The sequence below is a fragment of the Gallus gallus genome, chromosome 1 (assembly GCF_016699485.2).
Source record: "Gallus gallus isolate bGalGal1 chromosome 1, bGalGal1.mat.broiler.GRCg7b, whole genome shotgun sequence".
Lineage (NCBI taxonomy): Eukaryota > Metazoa > Chordata > Aves > Galliformes > Phasianidae > Gallus > Gallus gallus.
This window is the reverse complement of record NC_052532.1, coordinates 173,288,665-173,308,497: the sequence shown is the minus strand read 5'-3', so window position 1 is coordinate 173,308,497 and position 19,833 is coordinate 173,288,665. Positions and strand designations below refer to the sequence as shown.

The window sequence follows — 19,833 nt, the reverse complement described above, 5'->3', positions numbered from 1 at the left end:
ACCCTTGATAGAAAACTTCGCCTTTACTTCCAGTGTTATGATCAAGTTCCTCTGTATTTCCCAGGATTCACACTTCAAATTTATGGATACCTGAACAGCCACTTCAGCTGTGGCTTTTGAGTATTATGGTAAGCTTTGAGGTAGCACAACTCACAGTGTAATATCAGTAAGGTGTCTTCCTTGTTCAATGTGATTTTCCATGTTGGGGAGAAGGAAAGATTATAAGCACTCTTTAACTCAATATTCAGTATACTATTTAATAGATGGACTGTTTTGCCTTTATCCGAAGTATGTTTTCTCCAGAAGCATAGAATGGGGGTAGATTTAGGTTAGATAGAAAGAAAAAATCTTTTACAATGAAGTTGGTAAGGCACTGGGACAGGTTGCCTAGAGATGTGTTTGATGCCCTGTCCCTGAAGACCTTCAAGGTGAGGCTGGATCAGGCCTCTAGCTGTGGTGTCTCTGTTCATTGCAGGTGTGTTGGAATAGATAGCCTTCAGAGGTCCCTTCCAACTGTAAGGATTCTGTGATTCTATTATTCTAATGCTTCTGATCAAGGAGGTCTTTCTTTTCTGTTATCTGGGTGCTCAGTTACTGACTGTTTGCAGAGACTCAAAAGAGTTGCTGTGTAAATTGTACTGAATCTTTTTTTTTTTTTTTCAGTTAAATCCTTTCAATTGCTTTTTTGGCCAGATGTTTGTGTCATCTTGGATTCCAGTGTCTTGTGCAGCAGCTGCATGGGTATTTACGTATCTTTCATCCAGGGTCATGTATCTGATTTGTAATAGCTAGACATTTATCTGTCTTGATGGATATGTAGCTAGCTTGTTAAAGAATTTAATATTTTTTATGTTGTTATTCTATGGTTACTGAGGGTATGAAGATAAGGTATAATTTCTTTTAATGAACACTGCTTACTAGGTTTCATTAAAATCGATGTCATAGCATAGGTAGTAAGCACAACAGCGTTCTTCTAAACACAAGAGTTTAGAACAGTTTTAATCTGGTGATGATTCCTTATCTGATAGCAGCTTCATACTTCATAAACTTGCCAACTGTGACAAGCTTTTGGCTATAGTAGATTATTTCTGTCCAAATGCTGTCAAGATTGTGCAAGATGCTTATCACCTGAATAACATATTTAAAGATCAGGAGAGTTTGAAAGAGTGTCTTTATGATCACAGTTAGCAGAGATTTTGCTCTGCTACAGCAGTTGCATTAGTCTGCCTCAAAAATATTAGCAGAGATAGGTGCTGTGATGATCTTTTATGGATATCAGCTCATCTTCATTGACAGTGAAGCTCGTCCATGGTAACTTTTCCTTTTGAAGGATAGAGTTGCTGCCTTCAATATGTAAGAGAGGTGAAAAAGAAATACAGTCACAAAAGAATTGCTTGGCTTTTTTTTTTTTTAATATTTATTTATTTATTTATTTTTGTGAAATCATAGAATATCCTGAGTTGTAAGGAACCCATCGGGATCATTGAGTCTAACTCCTGGCTCAACGCAGTACCACCAGAAAATCAGGCTATATGTCTGAGAGCATTGTTTAAATATTCCTTGAACTCCGACAACTTGGGGCCATGACCAATGCCCTTATCATCCTGTTGAGTGCTCAACCACCCTCTGGTGAAAAACCTTTTCCAGATATACAACCTGACCCTTTCCGATGCAGCTCCATGCTGTTCTCTTGAGTCCAGCTGCTGTCTCCAGAGAGCAGAGCTCAGCACTGCCCCTCTGCTCCCTGTGAGGAGCTGAGGCTGCCATGAGGCCTCCCCTCAGCCTGCTCTACTCTAGGCTGAACAAACATGGGGGCCTCAGCCATTCCTCATTTGTTTTCCCCTCCAGATCCTTCCCCATCTTTATAGCCCTCGTTTGGAGGGCTATATCCTCTCTCATAGTTTTACATTAGTTTTACATTCTTTTTATACTATGATGCCCCAAACTGTTTGTTTTGTTGCCCAAAATTTTCTGTGTATGTGTGGCAGTGCTTTTGCTAAAATAGAGAGTGCTTCTAAATTCTGTGCTGGCGCTTACAGATCAACATAAATTATTCTGCAAATCTAGCAGAATTCTTGGGTGATTATTTTTGAAGCTGTTGTAAGACTTCACAGTCTCTTGTAATGTGCATCTTGGTTTAGGCCATTTGCCTTATGAAGTTCTGTGTTAAGTAAAACTTGAACATAAACAAAAATATCAAACAGAAAACACTGTAAGCTACACAGCCCATCTCTTGATCTTTCTGTATTTCTTTCTACAAAAAGTACAATGTATTTTATAAGGTTTTGACTCTTGTAATGCTCAGCTCTTTAGCAAAGCAGAGGTTTGAAGTTAGTATACTGGGATATGACAAGTGCAGAATAGCTGTGAGTTTAAATGCGATGGTGTATGAAGCTCAGCATGCCTAATGCAGATCTGAGCACAATATGATTAAGCATCTAAATTCTGTAGCAGGTGAGAAGAGACTTTTTCATTCGCTGAGCATCCAGATGGTACATAGAGAAAATAGGTTAATCCCTATTTTGTATACAGAAGTAGTATGTACTTACTAGCAGATTTCTTCTCCATGAAATTTTCAGTCTGGTTACAGTAGAGCTTATTTCAATAGCTGTTCCAGTATTTTTCATTTAATAATGATCTGGTATTATGTCTAGACCCTCGTTATCCTAGAGATCTTGAATGCTATGATGCATCTTTTCTTAATCAAATCTTTCCTAAAACAGGCAATGTCAAAGGGTACTTTGAAAGTCGTTCCTTCTGTCATTGAAACATGTTGTTTCATTGAGAACTATCAGAGAGAATAGTCTGTTTCACTGATGACATTATTTGCAAAAATGAAATTCTTCGTGGAAGAAAGGGAACTGGAAGCTTTTTGAAAGTAATCATGCTTGAAAAGTCTATTCTGGTTCGTTATCTTAAATATTTATGACTCCTGTTCTTTGACTTAATACTACTTCTGGAATCAGTTTTGGAAATGTGTATGTGCATATCAAAAGGTTATTTTCCACAGTACTCCACAGAGTCCACAAAAACCCTGTCTTCAATGGCCTACATTGTTGCATAGGATAACTTGGATGTTCTCCAGCTTGTGAATCACTCTCAACTGAAGATATGTTGCCAGAAAGAGCTCAAAAGAAGGGTTTCTGGTCAATATTCTCAAAGCCCTGGTGGGATATACTGTGGAAACAAGTTGAAACGGAAACCTTGTGTGAGGTAGCTGGAGGGCTTCCAGAAGAGGCCAAGTTGAGCTGGTTGGATGTAATCACACTCCTTTTCCAGACAGAAGAGCATTAGCTCTGTTTGACTTAAGTTGGAAAAGAAAAATTCATCGAAGAAATAAGTTTTTTGAAATGAGGCCTGCCTCCATGAACAGTGGCTGCTAAGCTCTTTGTCAAGGCTCTTATGCCTGTCTGCTACAAAATGTATCAGGAATTTTAACTTCAGTAGTTGAAACAAACTTTTCTAACTTCTTTTCTTAACTTACTAAGAGACTCTACATCAGGAGGTGACTTAGTTTCAGCAGACTTCAGCCCTTAACCAATTACTTTTGTGTGTTTAGTTAAATTTATTCCTAAAATATCAGGTGCACTACTTGTAGTGTTACTGCGGTTTGTTTGCTTAAGGTCCAAGCTTATGTGATTGTTTCAACTATAATTTTAAATACTTTTAGTTTTAATAACTTATTATTTAAAAAAAGAAAAACATATTTGAATAATTTTCTCAAAGATTTAAGGAATTGAGCTTAGTGACTTACACGTATGACTTAGACAATTTTTCTTATTTTACTCATGACTGAGTTACAGATCTGTGACATTCTCTCTGGTCTTCTTGCTGAAATGTAGGCTAGGCTTTTTAAAAGCAGGACTGATTTTTCCATTGTGTTCACTCTTTTTGGTCTGATTTCATGGGAACTCCTTCTTTAACCACTGCAATAAAACAAAGTGTTTTTGGAACACATAAATAGAATCAGTTAATTTTCAACTATGGAAAGGATCCTTTTGTTGCAACAAATACTAGGGAAGGGAAACAGAACATTCTATTACAGTGTATGGTGGTGGATTTTTCTTTCACTTGAGCAGTTACAGTGATGCTTTGTAGAGAGGGAATCTTACTCTGCTGGAAGTCTCGATAATGGATCCTTCAGGGTACAGCGTCTGTAGGTCTTCTCGGAAACAGGCTTGTGTTGTTGCAAGCAAGCATAAACTTCTGTCTGCTGTCCCCTTTCTTCCTGAAAGGACAAATGGTAGGTGTCTGGGGAGAGAGAAAAAAGACCTAGGAGGCTACTGAGGCTTTGTGCAAGGTTTGCAAGAGAGAAGCTTGAATGTAAAAAACAAAAACAAAACCTTTTTTTTTTCCCATTAATAAATTAAGTACCAACTATATAAATTCACCTGTTTCAATCTAGCACAGATATGCACCGTGTAGAGGGATAGATAAATTGTGCTAATCATCTCCATACACAATACATTAGAGGTAGAGTTTTTGTAGTGTTTTCTTTTAAAGAAATGACTCAACAATCAGTTGTGCTTTGATATCTCAGATTATTTTTTTTTCTCAATGGACAGTATTTGAGTAATAAAGGGGAGTTCACTTGACTGAGTGCTTTGTGAATTAGTAGTTTGTGCCACTTGTCTTCACGCAGCCTTCTAGTCCCAGAAGGAAACTTTGGACATTTCTGTTGACTTTGCATTTAGAAGTGCTATCACCAACCATTGCCATTGGATAGGAAAAACAATCTATCTTATCCTGAAATGCATCTGCGCTGAGAAATAACGCTTGCTTACAGAGCAAACAATTATGTGTTAAAAATGTTAACTTCCTACAGAGCAATATGATCTATACCTGCCAAATTTCCCTAAGAAAAATTTAAAAAAGCATGAGAGGCTCCTTTTAGAAAATTAAAATCCTTATTTCTAAGGTAAAATATTGGAAATAAAATCACAGATGAGAAAATAGAAAAAAATCTGATTTAAATCATACTTGGACTTTCCATGACTGAATCATTCTTTCTGTCATTTTGAGTTTTTGTTTCTTTTGATTCTGAAAAAAATGGCCTTTTCATTCATGTTTTATGCCAAATAAACACCTTGCTTTGGGATTTGTACTTCTTCTACTTATGAAAATCTATTTAATATAAGTTCATAATAAAATGAAAAGAATTAAAAATGCAGATGTAGTAAACAGAATGTTTTCATCCTGTGTTGTGCACTGAGATTGCATGTTTTATCTCTTTTCTGAGACTTTTCTTAAATTTGCATTTTAATTGTGTTATTTAATTAGCTAGAAATTATAGTTACTAGCTAGAGGTGATAGTTTTTATCAAGTCACAAAATCTTCAAGAGGATGCTAAATTTTATAAAGGCTCTATAGAGAAATAATGATTCTAGATACATTTCATTAAAGTTGGAAAGTGTCTTCTCACATTGACCATGATAGACATGATAAGCAGTTCAAAGTGGCAGTGAGACTACTTTTTGTGGACTATCCTCTCACTGCTGTAATTTCATTTTGGAGTTCAACTATGATAGCTGATTGAAGACGTAAATTCAAGTTCTTAGATTAGAAAGATGAAGAAAAGCAAGTGACTATGAAATTGCTAATCGATCCAAGAGGAAGTGAAATAAATAAATTTCTCTGTTCTGTTTGGTTTCTGAAATTCAGTTAACTCCTGCATGTTTTAATAGCTGACTTTTAATCTCCTTTTTTTTCATCCAAATTAAGAAATGGCAAGACTACTTCAAGTAATTGGAAGAGACTTTTTTTTTAAAGCATATTTTTTCAGGAATTTGGAACTGAGAGTAGAAATTTTGACCGAAGGAGAATACCGTTAGTTTATTCCATTGAAGAAGGAAATATTAATGAAAGGTTTAAATCACTCTTGGAAAAAGTAAAAGGAGTAAAAGGAGAACTGGCCAACATTGTCCCTGTAGTTGTTAGGAAATGAAATAACACCAAGTTTTGAATGTTAAATTGTTCAAAGTTTGATCCAATTTTTTGTTGTTGTTGTTGAAGACATCTTTCTAATTTCTAAGTTATCAGAATTTTTTAGTTAGTATACTAATAAAGAAGTGAGAACAGTATGCATTGTTCAAGGAGATGTTTGAGATTGAAATGTCTTTTTTTGAATTTCACGTGTGAACTATAAAGTTTTACTTTTCGCGTCATCTATGGACATAGTGCCTTTAATATAAAATTTTATTCTACTTTCATCTCTGCTTCAGTATATTATGTAGTTGAAATACATTGTGTAATGGGTGGCTTTGATTCCAATCATTTAAGTTCCTAGTATCCAAAATATTTTAAAAGGTGTCTGTGCAAGTCTTGCAAACATTATTGAGGTTTTGAAGAAACTATTAAACTGTAGTGTTCAAATGAAAGGAGATGGTTAAAATGGGTTTAAAAGTTGAAAGTTACTACTTTAATATTATCAGCTCTGAATATTAGCTTTTACCTGAAGTGAAAACTGGAAAGCCTCATTTATATTTAAATGATAATTATATTTTGGGTTAATGCATTACTGAATGCATTAGACTATTCAACAGGCTTCAAAATATCATCTAAATTTACTGACCTTACTCTAGCTGTGGTCAGCCAAGTTAAAATGAGTAACTGTTCCTCTTAGATGTGCAAATTTGTGAATTTAATTGTGACATGACTCTTTTCCAAACAGGGCAGATTTAACTGTTGAGGTCCTTAGCATTTAAGTGAAGTTTGAACAGAGGAGCGCCTTCTTCCTGGACTTGGTGCTCTGTTCATTTACTTTCAGATACTTCTTCCCCACTCTAGCATGAACCACTAGCTGGAGAAAAGGGAAACTGTGTTGATAAACCTGACAAGATAAGTTGCCTGGAATGAGTTCCTGTCCTACTTCTCCAAGTTCCTCTTTAGAAATCAGAGTAGGAATAAAAACTTGAGGATAGGGAATGGAGATGAGCAATCAGCCCAATGAAGTAGGTTGCTACATATTCCATCAGTTTGCCACAGTCTACACTGGTCAGCAGGCATACATCTTTTTGTATACATTCTCATAATTATCATCAGCTTTAACATCAGTATTATTGTGAAATTTCTGCTGTTCTCTGCCAAAGCATCATCATTCCAACCACCTCCATTTTCTGATTGTTTCTGGAATTGATGTAAGCTGTGTGGCAGTAACTTAATCCCTTTTGCTACCCTGAATTTTGTTCAAGTATCATCTAACGGTAGAGGAGAGATGATTACCCCACATGATGTCGAGGGGACTACAGAAGACTGAACAGGCATGAGACTAGTTGGAGGAGTGGAGGGCTCTGAGAATAAGGATGTGATCCAGTGAGGTTTGGAGTGCTCTGGTTTCTCTAAGCACCTTGTTTATTTTTTTGCTACAGGAAAAAGTACTGCATAAACATCACAAAAATGCTTTTTATATATCCCTGTTTATGTCATATGGAATTAAAGTACACTTTTTTTTAATGGAAATTACATGCATCTTGTGGTAGACTCGTGGTATGGAGAAGCTGGTTAAATAGGCCAAAATTTCAAGATCAGAATAACAGCATGTAAACAAGCATTAGTTATACTTCAAGAAAAAAATATCACTGTACCACAGTGATGTGGTAATTACTCTATGAATTTTTAGAAAGGAAAGGATGCATTTGATGGTTTCAAGACAATGTAAATAATCTTTATTTTTCATTTTGTGTTCATTCTCTAATACAAGTTCAAGAGCCTGCTAGATAATTTTCTTTATAGAGGATTTCTAGAGTTTGATTTATAACTTGCTTCATTACAGTGATAATTATTTGGGGATTTCGTACCTGTTTCTTATTAGAGAGAAGGGATGGTATCAGTTTAGGTGTATACTAGGCATAATTTGTGCTCCACAATCAGTAACCTTGAAACAGCTAATTATTAGATGTTATACAGGCTGTATTTGTTTCTGAAATTGCAGCCTGAACATCACTACAGTGCTTGAGTTGTTCATCTGAAATTGATCCTTTCTTTTGTGTGCATGTTTCATGTACACACAGCAAATCAAAAAAGGTTCCTATTAAATTAGAAATTTGCCAGAAGAAAGCCTAGTATTAAAAAAATGTGTAATAGTGCCATCTGCTGACCCCTGTCATCGCTAAGTTACATATGCAGGCACTGGAGAAGTCATTGCAGAGAAAGCAGAACTCCACTCACCTGACCTAAACTGAGAAATGAGCTAAATTTGGCAAGAGAAATCAATACACTTAAGGTTTGCACTTACAATGAAAAGCAAACCCAAATTAAAATGGAAATAAATTATAGTTTCAAATAATAATCTTCTCACCTATTTTTTGGCTTGTATATTGACAAATAATGAAATTTCCCTGAAAATTCCTGTCAGTATGATGCTTTCCTTCTGCTGAAAAATATTTTTGACTTTTTTTTCTGGCAATCACCATTAGCAGTTTTGCAGTCATATGGTGAGACAGTCATATAGCATGACAGCGTTCATGAATGCATGAGCAGAAAAGAAAGGCTGACAAGACAGCTTGTTTTAGTGACAACACATTCTTGGATTGTCTTAAAAATGGTCTCGAAGCTGCCTTTATTAAAGTCCTCATTTGAATCGTTATGAATGTCTATCATATCACCTCTGTCGTCCTTTACTTCTGAGCAGCTTTCTACAAAATATTCATTGTACAAGGACTACTCCATTAGGTCCTCCTAATTTATCATGTTCGCCCATGATGTCAGTGGTGCACGTTGGTGGTAATGGCAGTAGATGTTGAACCTTCCTGCCAGCATTCTGTTACGCTTTGTTGTCATGCAACAGATGGCAGCAGAGGGGCAGTGTGGCAGAATGGCATCTGATATGGAAGAGCATCTGAAGCAAAGGAGTGGAATTGAATTCCTCCATGTAGAAAAAATGCCACCCATTGACATTTATCAACATTTGTTGAATGTTTGTGGTGAATAAACAGTGTATGTGACCACAATGAGGCAGTGGGTAGTGCGTTTCAGCAGTAATGATAGTGTTATGAAAGGCAAACCATGTTCTGGACATCCATGTAGTTTTTACAAGAATAACATGCAGGAGACTTCATTGCTTGTGAAAACGCATAGCTAGTGGTGATGACCATGTTGAAAAAAATAGTGTTTTGGACCTGAGAATTTGCTCTATTGTATATTTTGCTTTTTGTATCTGTTGTAGTTTCCATGGAAATAAATAGGAGGCTTTACTTTCAGAGCGATGTACATAATATGCTTAAAGGAACTTCATTTAAGGATTATTTTCACTAACAGTTATATGGAAATATACTTACCACTTTGGTTGAGCTGAGGAATAAGATGGAGAGAAAAACAAAAACTTCCAAAGTAATTGGGTGCAACATCTGGAAGACCAATGATCTTGAAAGTGAAGATTTTCTGAAAGTCCTGAAGACTGACTAATCAGCCAGGAATAAGTTTACTGTAGTCACGTTTGTACATGTTTTGAAGGGCTGAGTGATGTTTAGTGTTAGGTAAAATGCTTCTATTGGCTTTTTCTTTTTTTTTTACTAACATAGTTATAAAAGATAATAGTTTCAATATTTCATGTTGTTGAAGATCTTTAAAGAGGGAATTATACTAGCCTCAGTTGATCATCCTTTATATTGCACTGTAGTAAAACAAAGGCAAAAATACAGTGGAGTGCTATGCTAGTATAAAAATAGCGTGTAAAATAACTGCCAACCTTGTTAATTGTTAAGATTTACTTTAAAAAAATTAATTGACAAAAATTCCACAGTATCACTTTTCATAAGAAAACAAAAGTTTAACGATGCATGTTTTGGATCCATTATGGTTTTCTGAAGTTTTATTTTTTAATTTGCATATTTCAGAATTTGGTCTTGCTCTCAAATGCTACCTGGAAGGACAAACAAATACAGTTGCCATCCTTGTACATAGAAATCTTTTTGAGAGGAGAGGGAGGGAGCATGCAAAAAATTGTTATGGGGATTTATGTTTTGGGAGTCCTAACAATATATCATCTACCTCTTTGTGATTTATAACCCGGGAGGAATGTAGAGATACTGTTTGAGCATGCAGAGCCTCACTCAGTGAAAGTCAAAGCTGAACTGGAACTGAATCTGATGAGGGATTTCATAAGAAATGAGCTTCTGTAAGTGCATAAATGGCAAAAGTAAGGCCGAATAGGCCAGGGGCCTTTGTGATACAGGACCCTGGAAGAAGCTGAGATGCTGAATGACTTCTTTGGGTTGTTTTTTGCTAGAAACATCAGCCTCTGGGAGCCCTAAGCCCTCTAGACCAGAGATAGGCTGGAGGAAGGAGTACCTACCCTTGGTAGGAGAGGATCATGCCACGGAGTACTAAAGCAAAGTGGAAATCTGCAGTTTCATGAGCCCTGCTAGGAGTCATGCATGAGTGCTGAGGGAGTTGGCTGATGTCAGGACAAGGCCACTCTTGATAATCTTTGATAACCATGGTGACTGGGAGAAGTGCCCAAAGACTGGAGAAAAGTAAATGTCACACCTGTCTTCAAGAAAGGTAAGAAGGGAACAAGTGGCTCATCAGCTTCACCTCCATTCCTGGGAAGGACAGCTCATTCTTGAAACCATCTCCAGGCACGTGCAGTTGTTGCCTACCATGACTTCAGGAAGCCTTTTGACTCCATCTCCAATGAGGTCCTCTGAGAGATCTCATTTGTATCTACTGACACCAATGAGAGCAGTATCTACTGATACGTGTACTGGATAAGAAGCAGTGAGGTGGACTGAAAACTGGCTGATTCTCTGGATTTCACTGGCTGTATTGCCTAGACCTTTGCTGTCAATAACGACCATTTATATTGCTCACATTTAGATATTTAAATTAAGAATGTCTTTAAACTGTGCTGAAGTTCCACCTGGCTTTCATCAAAGACCCTACTGTTCTTTGCAATATTGCTTCAGTTCAGAAAGATGTATTTGGCCTGTTTTCTGAGATCATGAATTTTAGGTTTCCAGTTGACCTCACTTAAGATTCCCTTTTTAAAGCTTTTTCTTTCAGTGGTGCATCTGAGCTCATTTCAGGGACTTGTGTTTATCTATTCCAAATAGCAGATGCTTCTTTTATCTTTATGCTGAATCATAGATCTTCCTTTCACTTTTGCTGTGCATCACTATTTTTTTCCTTTTGAAACATATTTTTCATAGTCAAGAGGGTAAAACTTGTCTCCCTGTCCTTTGTTCTCCTATCTTGTTTGACAACTTATGCTCCTTTATATCTTTCCTTTTTCTCTTTAGAATTCTTTAACACCAAAGTGCCAAGACATTATCATAACCTCATCTCCGATGTGCTTCAGTATACTATTCAAAATTTTACTGTTTAGTCCAAATTTTTTGGAGTTTTTCTATCCATATTTCATACAATTTTGTCTTGTTAATGAGCTTTGATTTTCCTTTTTCAATGGAAACTCCTCCCCAGATTAATAACAAGTCATTTGACAGTGATCCTGCTCTGACTGGTGCAGTACTATTAGTACAGCTGGGCTTTCTTTCTTATTTATGTTGCTTTCTTCCAAGTCTTGTCTAAGTAGTACTGACTTTTAAATGCAAACTGATCAATTCTGGCTTGCAGAATATCACACAGGGCAGCTTGCTATTTGTCCTTTAACCTAAACTCTGATTAATAATTAAAAAATAATTTTATTATGATAAATAACAATAAAAGACCTCAGCATATGCTTGACTTATATGAAGCCCTTAGCTTCCCTAGCTGAAACGTTATTGTAATTGTTATAGGAAGTAATGCAGAAATTTAAATATTTTTACCAATACCTATCTGAAAGTCTAATGGGAATTTTAATAACTTGATTTTTTTTTTTAATTTTATTTTTAAACCTTTCTGTCTTATTTTCAAACGTAGTAAGAACAGGCTGTTGTTAGAACATGCTGTCTTGCACATCCAATAAAGGTGTTGCGAAATAGATTCAAAAGGCAATCTTCTTCTGATGTATAGGTAGATGTATGTATACGTATGGTATATATATATGTTTTTTTTGTGTGTGTGGTTCTTGTGGGAATCGTTAATTGTTAATTGTGTGTTACTTGGTAATTTCTAGTTAACTTTGTCGCATAGATCTGGTATTGCAGCTTCTAATTTTCAGATTTGTTTTTCTCTGCACTTCATTTCTGGATATAATTCCTTGTTGTTGTTAGGAGAATCTGGGAGTGTAGCTCTTGTTATTGTACATTGCATTGTTACTGTTATCGTATATCTTAGAACGTGTGTTAGTGCCTGTAATACAGCAGTTTTTTTAATGTATTTATTTTTACTCTCCAGTGAGTTTGTAGGTGTTATAACTTAATTGTCTAGTAAAATCAAGAAACCAGGACTGTAAACATTTCTGTAAATTACTCATTATTCATTTTAATCATTATTTGTTTTTGGAATGCAGTCTTACAGGTTAAGAATACCTGATTTATAAAGATTTGAAATGAGCTTAGTGTTTTGTACTTCGAGTCTCTCTTCAATATGTGACAGCTTCTCTGCATTTTTTTTTTTTTAACATTAACTTCGGTCAGAAACTTAGGGAATTGCATCAGAACACTAGGGGATTTCATGCTTACTTAACTTAAACAATAGTGTAAACCTCATTGCTTCCAAATCTTTCACGTCTTTATTTTTGTTTGCTTGCTTCGTTATGTATAGTTGAATTTGACTAAACTTTAATTGCTAAAGGAGACAAAGACTATGTTAAAAGAAGAAAAGAAAAAGGGAGAAAAAAGGAAGGAATTGTTTTTTAGTTTCCATTTTCTTAAGCAGTTTTCAGCTGCTTGTCATTATGACTAGCCAAAGGGCTCCAGGCCTGAACTACTTTGCCATTGGTATGCCAGAAATGTGATGGAGGGCTGCTTGGGCATTGTAGATCTTGAAAATGAAATGGGTAAGCCATCTGTGCCTGGCCTGGTTTCTGTTGCCATGCGTTGGTTGGACAGTCATGCTCACTGTGTTGCGTGGAGAGTTTATTGAAGTACAGAACTTAGTTTGGCTTTTCCAACTGTTAACTTTTTGTGGTATTAAAAATGAAGTATGATCTCCATATATTTTTATCAAAGCTTTTGGTATTTGACAAGCTGACTGTTTATCAGCTGCTGTGTGGTCTTCTCAAAACATTTAGACTTATCAGCCCTGATATGTGAAATTTATACTCCTATTCCCTCTTTACATGGAATAGCAACCATTTTATTGATACAAGGACTTCTTACAGTGCTACTGGAAGACTGTACATTCAAAAATGTATATGTGTACGGTTGCCAGATTGATAGCTTTTAAAGGAGAAAATGACAAAATCTCAAGCACTTTATGAGCCAGTGCATTTCACTCAAGGGAATCTTTTCTCTTTCTTTGAATATATGCCTACTTCCTCACTTGGAATCATTCTTCACTGACAGTGTTAGCTAAACAAAAGCTTTTTCAATATATCTGGAATCTCTAAAAGGATGATATTACTGTTTTTTTGGTGTGTTTTTTTTTTTTTTTCCAGTGTTGTAACTGTACTGAAGTTAAATGAAATACTTATAGTGGACTCCAAAATCTGTTTAATGCAAGACTACAGTTTGTAATACAAAGCTGCAGTAATACTAACAGATACAGTAATAGATTTTCATTATAGAATCAAAGTGATTGATAGTTTGGCATTAAAACTACATTCATCTTTAAAAAATGTTTCTCTTTTCAGCTATTTTTAAAATGTTTGCAAAAGTGATACTTATGTTTACTAATGCATTGACAATTTCTATGTAAATAGTTTTGTTACCTGTGGGAAATCTGTAAAGATTTTGCATGAAAACTTTCTTTCTTTCAGCATTGTGATGCTAAGAGTGCCTACAGAGAACAGAGTAAAAAGGAAGCCAGCTGGGCCTGGGCAAAAGGCACCATTGTGTGCCTCTGGTTTCATTACAGCGAAGTCATTTGGAACAGGCAAAGAGCAGTGAGGCACAAAGGCCTGTGGGATACTACAGGCTCTTTTGTTAATGCTTAATAAGCAGAATGTAAGGGCAGCTGACAGTGGAAGCAGGTGGAAATGCTGGGAGTAATTACAAGCAGTGAACACGGATTTGAGAATTGCTGTGATTAAAGAAAGTGAATAAATTGAAAACACAAAAATTGTAGTTCATCTCTTTAAAAAAATTAAGCCAATGGATATCTATTTGGGTGAGTATAGAGGAACACCTAAAGCAACTAATCTCAATGCAGTTCAACTAAAGACAGTATCTAGGATCTATATATAAAGCATTGAATTCTGCTTTGCAGTTCTGTATGCAAAGTGCACATCCTCATTCTTTACTAGAATTATAAATTCCAAGCAAATACTTTGTACAAATATAGCACTTGTTATTTTAATGATATATAATTTTTTTTACCTTTAAAAACTAAATTGGGAATTACTTAAAACCAAGCGATATGGCTCAGTGATTAAGACATTTTGCCAAGTTTCTTTCATCAGTAGTCTAAAATGTCATTCAATGCCCAAATATAGTTGACTTTGCCATTCTTTCATTGCCTTTCTCCTCTAATGCAGAACAGTATTTGAGGTCAGGTGAACCAACTTGCATAGAAGGCTTGTCTCCTGTCATCATCCCATTGATTAACTTTCAAATCCATTACTGCACACAGATTTACAGTTATCATGACTATAAGTTATGGACTATTTATATTTTAAAATGGATATTATCTCTGTTATTAATGCGGTTACAAAGTCGAATAACTAGGTGTTCTTAGATGTTATACATGCTGATCTTGTGTTCTCTTTTCCTACAGAAACCTAGGTAAACAGCAGCACTCTGCTTGTCTAATGATGTGTCATAAGCAAAATAGTATCAGGGAATTTTTTACCTAGTTCATTGACAATTAACACAAACTTTCATTGCTGAAACCCTTTCCCCCCATATCAGTCTCATCTTCTCCAGGGGTCAGTACACCATGCTGGGTTCACCCCAGCTCCCTCAGAAGCAGTGGGAAGCACAGTCGGTTGGGGACCCCTGCGTTGTGGTTGCCACCAGTACTTCTCAGCTATATTTCTTTTGCAGCACTTTGCTTCTCAGTACTTCTCCCCTCCTGCGTAAGGCTTCTTCAAGGTTTTTCTCTGACATACTTTTCAGAAGTTCTGGATGAGATTAGGGGAGGAAGCGCAGGAATAAACAGTGAGGCCTGAGGCACATACCTGTAGTAACACTTAAGTATATTGCGTTGAATCTGGGTGGTTGTATTTTTTTTTTTTATAGTTTTCTTGTATTTTTTTAATATTATTTAAAACTTAGCATCAAAAAGAATTCCTTACTTATATCAAAAGAAATAAAGTATAACACTGATGGCTTCCAAAGGCTTAAAACCCTCAGAAAGCTGATGTTCTCCTGGATGCCCTGCATGACTTCACTTCTGTGCTCACTGTCCCACAAAACAGCCAGTGCTGCACCAAAAGTCATTTGGTGCTATCTTAATTCTTCTTAAATGTTCTTAATTCTGGGAAGGGCTAAATACCTAGAGGTCACTTTTGAGTGCAGAAAGATACTCCTTTTCTGGATTAAGTTACTGGACTTTTCCAGACATTGCAACTTGTCTCATTCTGAAAGGTGTAACAAAAGGAGTTCTAATCCTGCAGAGCTGATACCGAAGAAGAATAAAGAATTAAGGACAGGGGATTTTGGTTTCAGTCTGAGCAAGAAGGTTGTTTTCTTTACTTTTGAATTTTGGCAACTTAAAACTGGTTTGGTAACGTAAACTTTTTCTGCTGTATTATTGAATGTGACCACTCTATAATTTTGTCTCAGAATTACTAGTGTTTAACGGTAATTTGAGGATTGCAGTGGTGGAACATTATATATACTCCTATTTATGGGATCGCTTAAAACAAAACAAAACACAGGCAATATTGCAGACTGTGTAGTGTCAGAAGAGGAATGGTGTAGGAGAAGAAATGCTCACTGGTTTACTAGTATCCCTGGGACTGGCAATGTCTCTAAGAATTTAATGCATTTTTCTTATACTTCATTGCATTTTGTCTGGGCCTATTTTGTCTCTTGTCTGTTTTGTTTTGTTTTGTGACAATTTGGGCTACAGCCTTAAAAGCTGAGTATTCTAACATTCAAAGCCATGAGCTATGAAAAGCCTGCTGCAACTTGAGTCTTGCTCAAATGATAAGTGTGTTAAGCCAGAAAGTCTTTGGAAACACCATAGATTTTAATCTTCCTTATTAAGTGTTTATTGAATTACTCAGGCTTTAACATGATCAATTTATCAATACTGTTATATTTATATGCAAATTGTATGGAGATAAATGAGTACCAAATTTCCTAAATGAAATGTTCCTTAACCAATGGAATCTTAGGGCATTCTTAATTTTTGTATATCCATTTAAATTTTTAAGGGAAAGTCTGCTAAAAATTCATATTACTATTCAAAATAATAATCCTCTTTATATGTTACACGTAATATTGGAGTTCTGTCAGATGTGATACTATATAGATTTCCCATTGGATATAAACAGCTATTGCAAATGCAAAGATCTTCCAGTTACTTTTTAAATCAATGACAAATTTACTGAATATAGCACTTGTGATTTTCTTTTTTAATTTATTTTGACTCCAGATTGCATAGGTAATTGACCACAGTGAAGCATTTACATCATAAAAGTAACTTAGTGAGTCTGTTGTGTATGTGTAGGAAAAATGGGTTCGTGTAAAACAGCAGTGCTTCCTTCAGGTCATTAAGTACTGCGCTCAGTAAGTTTAAGTGATGCATGGAACAAGTCCAGAGAAGGGCCACTAAGATGATCAGAGGGCTGGAGCACCTCTCCTATGAGAAAAGGTTGAGGGAACTGGGCTTGTTTAGCTTGGAGAGGAGAAGGCTCCGGGAAGACCTCATTGTGGCCTTCCAGTACATGAAAGGAGCGTATAAACAGGAGGGGGAACGGCTGTTTACGAGGGTGGGTAGTGGTAGGACAAGGGGAAATGGTTTTAAACTGGGACAGGGGATGTTTAGGTTAGATATTAGGAGGAAGTTTTTCACACAGAGGGTGGTGACACACTGGAACAGGTTGCCCAAGGAGGTTGTGGATGCCCCATCCCTGGAGGCATTCAAGGCCAGGCTGGATGTGGCTCTGAGCAGCCTGGTCTGCTGGTTGGTGACCCTGCACATAGCAGGGGGGTTGAAACTCGATGATCATTGTGGTCCTTTTCAACCCAGGCCATTCTATGATTCTGTGATATGGAAGAGCAAGTTTCATCTTTTCCCCTGTCACATTCAGGACGAGAAAAAGTCTAATAATCTATTCTGTGGTGAATATGGGGAATTATATTATTTGAAAGAGTAGACCAAAAGTAAGATATAGGTTATCATAAATTTGTATCTATTTATACGTTTTGTGTATTTACATAAAAATCATTGGGAAAAAAGAAATACCTTGGTGTTCTGAAAGAACAGTCTACAGGGCCACACTGGAATTATCTTTAAATTCTGCTTAGCGTTTTGGAGAAGAGGCAGAAACAGTAGATATGTAGACAGTGACACTGGTCAGATAAAGCCTCAGGAATTCCCCACATGCAGGGAATATCAATTGTATTAATGAATAAGATAGCTAATACTTAATATTATCCAGGTAAAACTGAGCACTGACATACGTAAGACTGTTCACATAAGAAATTCTTGTATTCTCATGCATATTTTATACATTGCTGTTATGCAAATTAGATGTGTTCAATAATTACTGTAATTTCAGTGATTCTTCTGGTATGTCTTCAGAAAAATTTCTAAGTTCAACAAATGAATAAAAGAAAGAACACCTCAGCTATTTTAGTATTCATTAAGAACATAATAGAACTTAAAGTTTAAACGTTCAGGCTGGTTTTATAAACAAATCCAGAATACTATTATTTAGCTGTAGTCACAGAACAAAAAAGTTGCGTAACTAATGAAAATTAGGGATATAATAGAAAAAAAAGCAAATTAGGAAGGAAGAAGATAAAGACATTACTAAGTAGGAGAAGGAGGGGGAGAGGCAGATTTCCTTTTCATCATTGCTAAGATTACATGGGAGAAAAATGCTTGAATCATTTAACAATTTTGGAATAATTAAATGGAATTAAACCTTTGTATTTGCAGGCTAAATGAAGATGGGTAAAGAACATGGGAATACAGTAGTTTTTCATAAGAACCAAACTAGAAAGTCTGACTTAAGGGGTGATGTTTTGATTTTGTATTGGTTTTTGTTTTGTTTAGTTTTGTGAAACATAACTTCAGTGCTGCTTAGGAGCATAACTTTTCCAATATGGATCTGTTTACACTTGCTGTTAAAGGTATTATAGAATTTTAAAAATAAATGACTGCTAAGTTTCTCAGAACATCTATTTCCTTTTCCACTTTCTCCTCTCTGTGGTCCAATTTCTTTTAAATAATGTGCATAATTTCTTTTAAAATGTGTGTACATGTCAGTTCCTCTGTAACAATAGACATCACACTTTTTTCAATTATTTTTCTCTCTTTTTTTTTTTCTCTGCTCTGCTTAGAGCTTCTCCAGTCCCCATGCCTCCCACCTCTCATTCCCCCCATCTAGCCTTCAGAAGTCATTTATTTTCTGAGTCTGTACAGCATCTTACAGGAGAGGACATAAAGCTCCATCAAATCTACTTATCAAAAAAGATGAGGGGTGACTTGATTTGAAGTGTATAGGGACTTTCTTGTGATAAGATTTTCTGTTAGAAAAGTCTTGTTAATCTAGTGATAAAAAAGCGTAATAAGAACAAGTAGCTAAAAGCTGCAACCAAGCAAATTAAAAAGATGTCCTTTTTTAATGGAATAAAGAGGCACTATAAGAATTTTCCCAAGAGAATTAGTTGAGAATCCATCTCTTCTTGCTATGTGCTTTTAAATCAGTTTCTTTTTATTCAAATCTGTCTATCATCCTTAGCAAGTCTAAGCATAGCCAAACTCGTGTTTCTTATGGAAAGGCTCTATAATTTCCTTAAATTTGACTGCAAAAGTAGTCAAAAAAATGCATTGACAACAACTGCTGCGTTTTAAGATATTTTCCAGAGAAAAGCAAATAAGATTTTCTAAGGAAGTGACTAGAATTTTAATAGGTACAAAACAGAAGTTTCCCTTTGCTGTGTTGGCTGTAAATTATCAATGGTATTCAGCCCAGAGCAGAGAACTGGTGGAACAATACACTGAATTTCAGCTTCAGATACTTAATGTAAACCCCATGTTGAGCAGAGATTTTTTTTAGAAGTTACCATTGTGACACTGGAGGTCTGAACTTGGTTGTAATCAAACTCTCACACGTTAAGGAAACACTGATCATGTTTTGGTAGGTTTTTGTTTCTGATGTAAATTCTTGCTCACCGTACTCGTTTTTGTTGTTATTATATGTATTGTGGAATAGTAAAAATTGAGGCCTTAGATTTCCTTGTATTGGAAATATTTATGAAACATATTGTGGCATAAAGTTTTTTTTTCCTTAATGTCCTACCATCTCATGAAGACATGGTACTTCCTCTTGTGTGCTCAGGAACAAGAGGAAACCATTTTTATAATGGACAGTCCCCCTCTACTCTGCCTCTGTGAGGCCCCATCTGCAGTACAGCATCCAGGCCTGGGGTCCCCAGCACAAGAAAGACATCTTTAGAAGTGAGTCTGGAGGAAGGCCATGAAGAAAACTGGACCACATCTCCTACAAAGACAGGCTGAGGGAGCTGGGCTTTTTCAGTCTGGAGAAGGCCTCAGAGAGACCTCATTGTGGCCTTCCAATACTTCAGAGAGGATGATAACTGGGTGGGAGACTGATTTAGACAATTTAATAGTGATAGGAAAAGGGGAAGTGGTTTTATATTAAAAAAAAAA

General features: G+C 36.0%; 1 protein-coding gene across 8 annotated transcripts in view; it reads left to right on the top strand.

Moving 5' to 3' along the window:
• Positions 1–19,833, top strand: part of NBEA (neurobeachin) — a 470,888-nt gene that overhangs the window by 37,555 nt on the left and 413,500 nt on the right. The window lies entirely within an intron of this gene.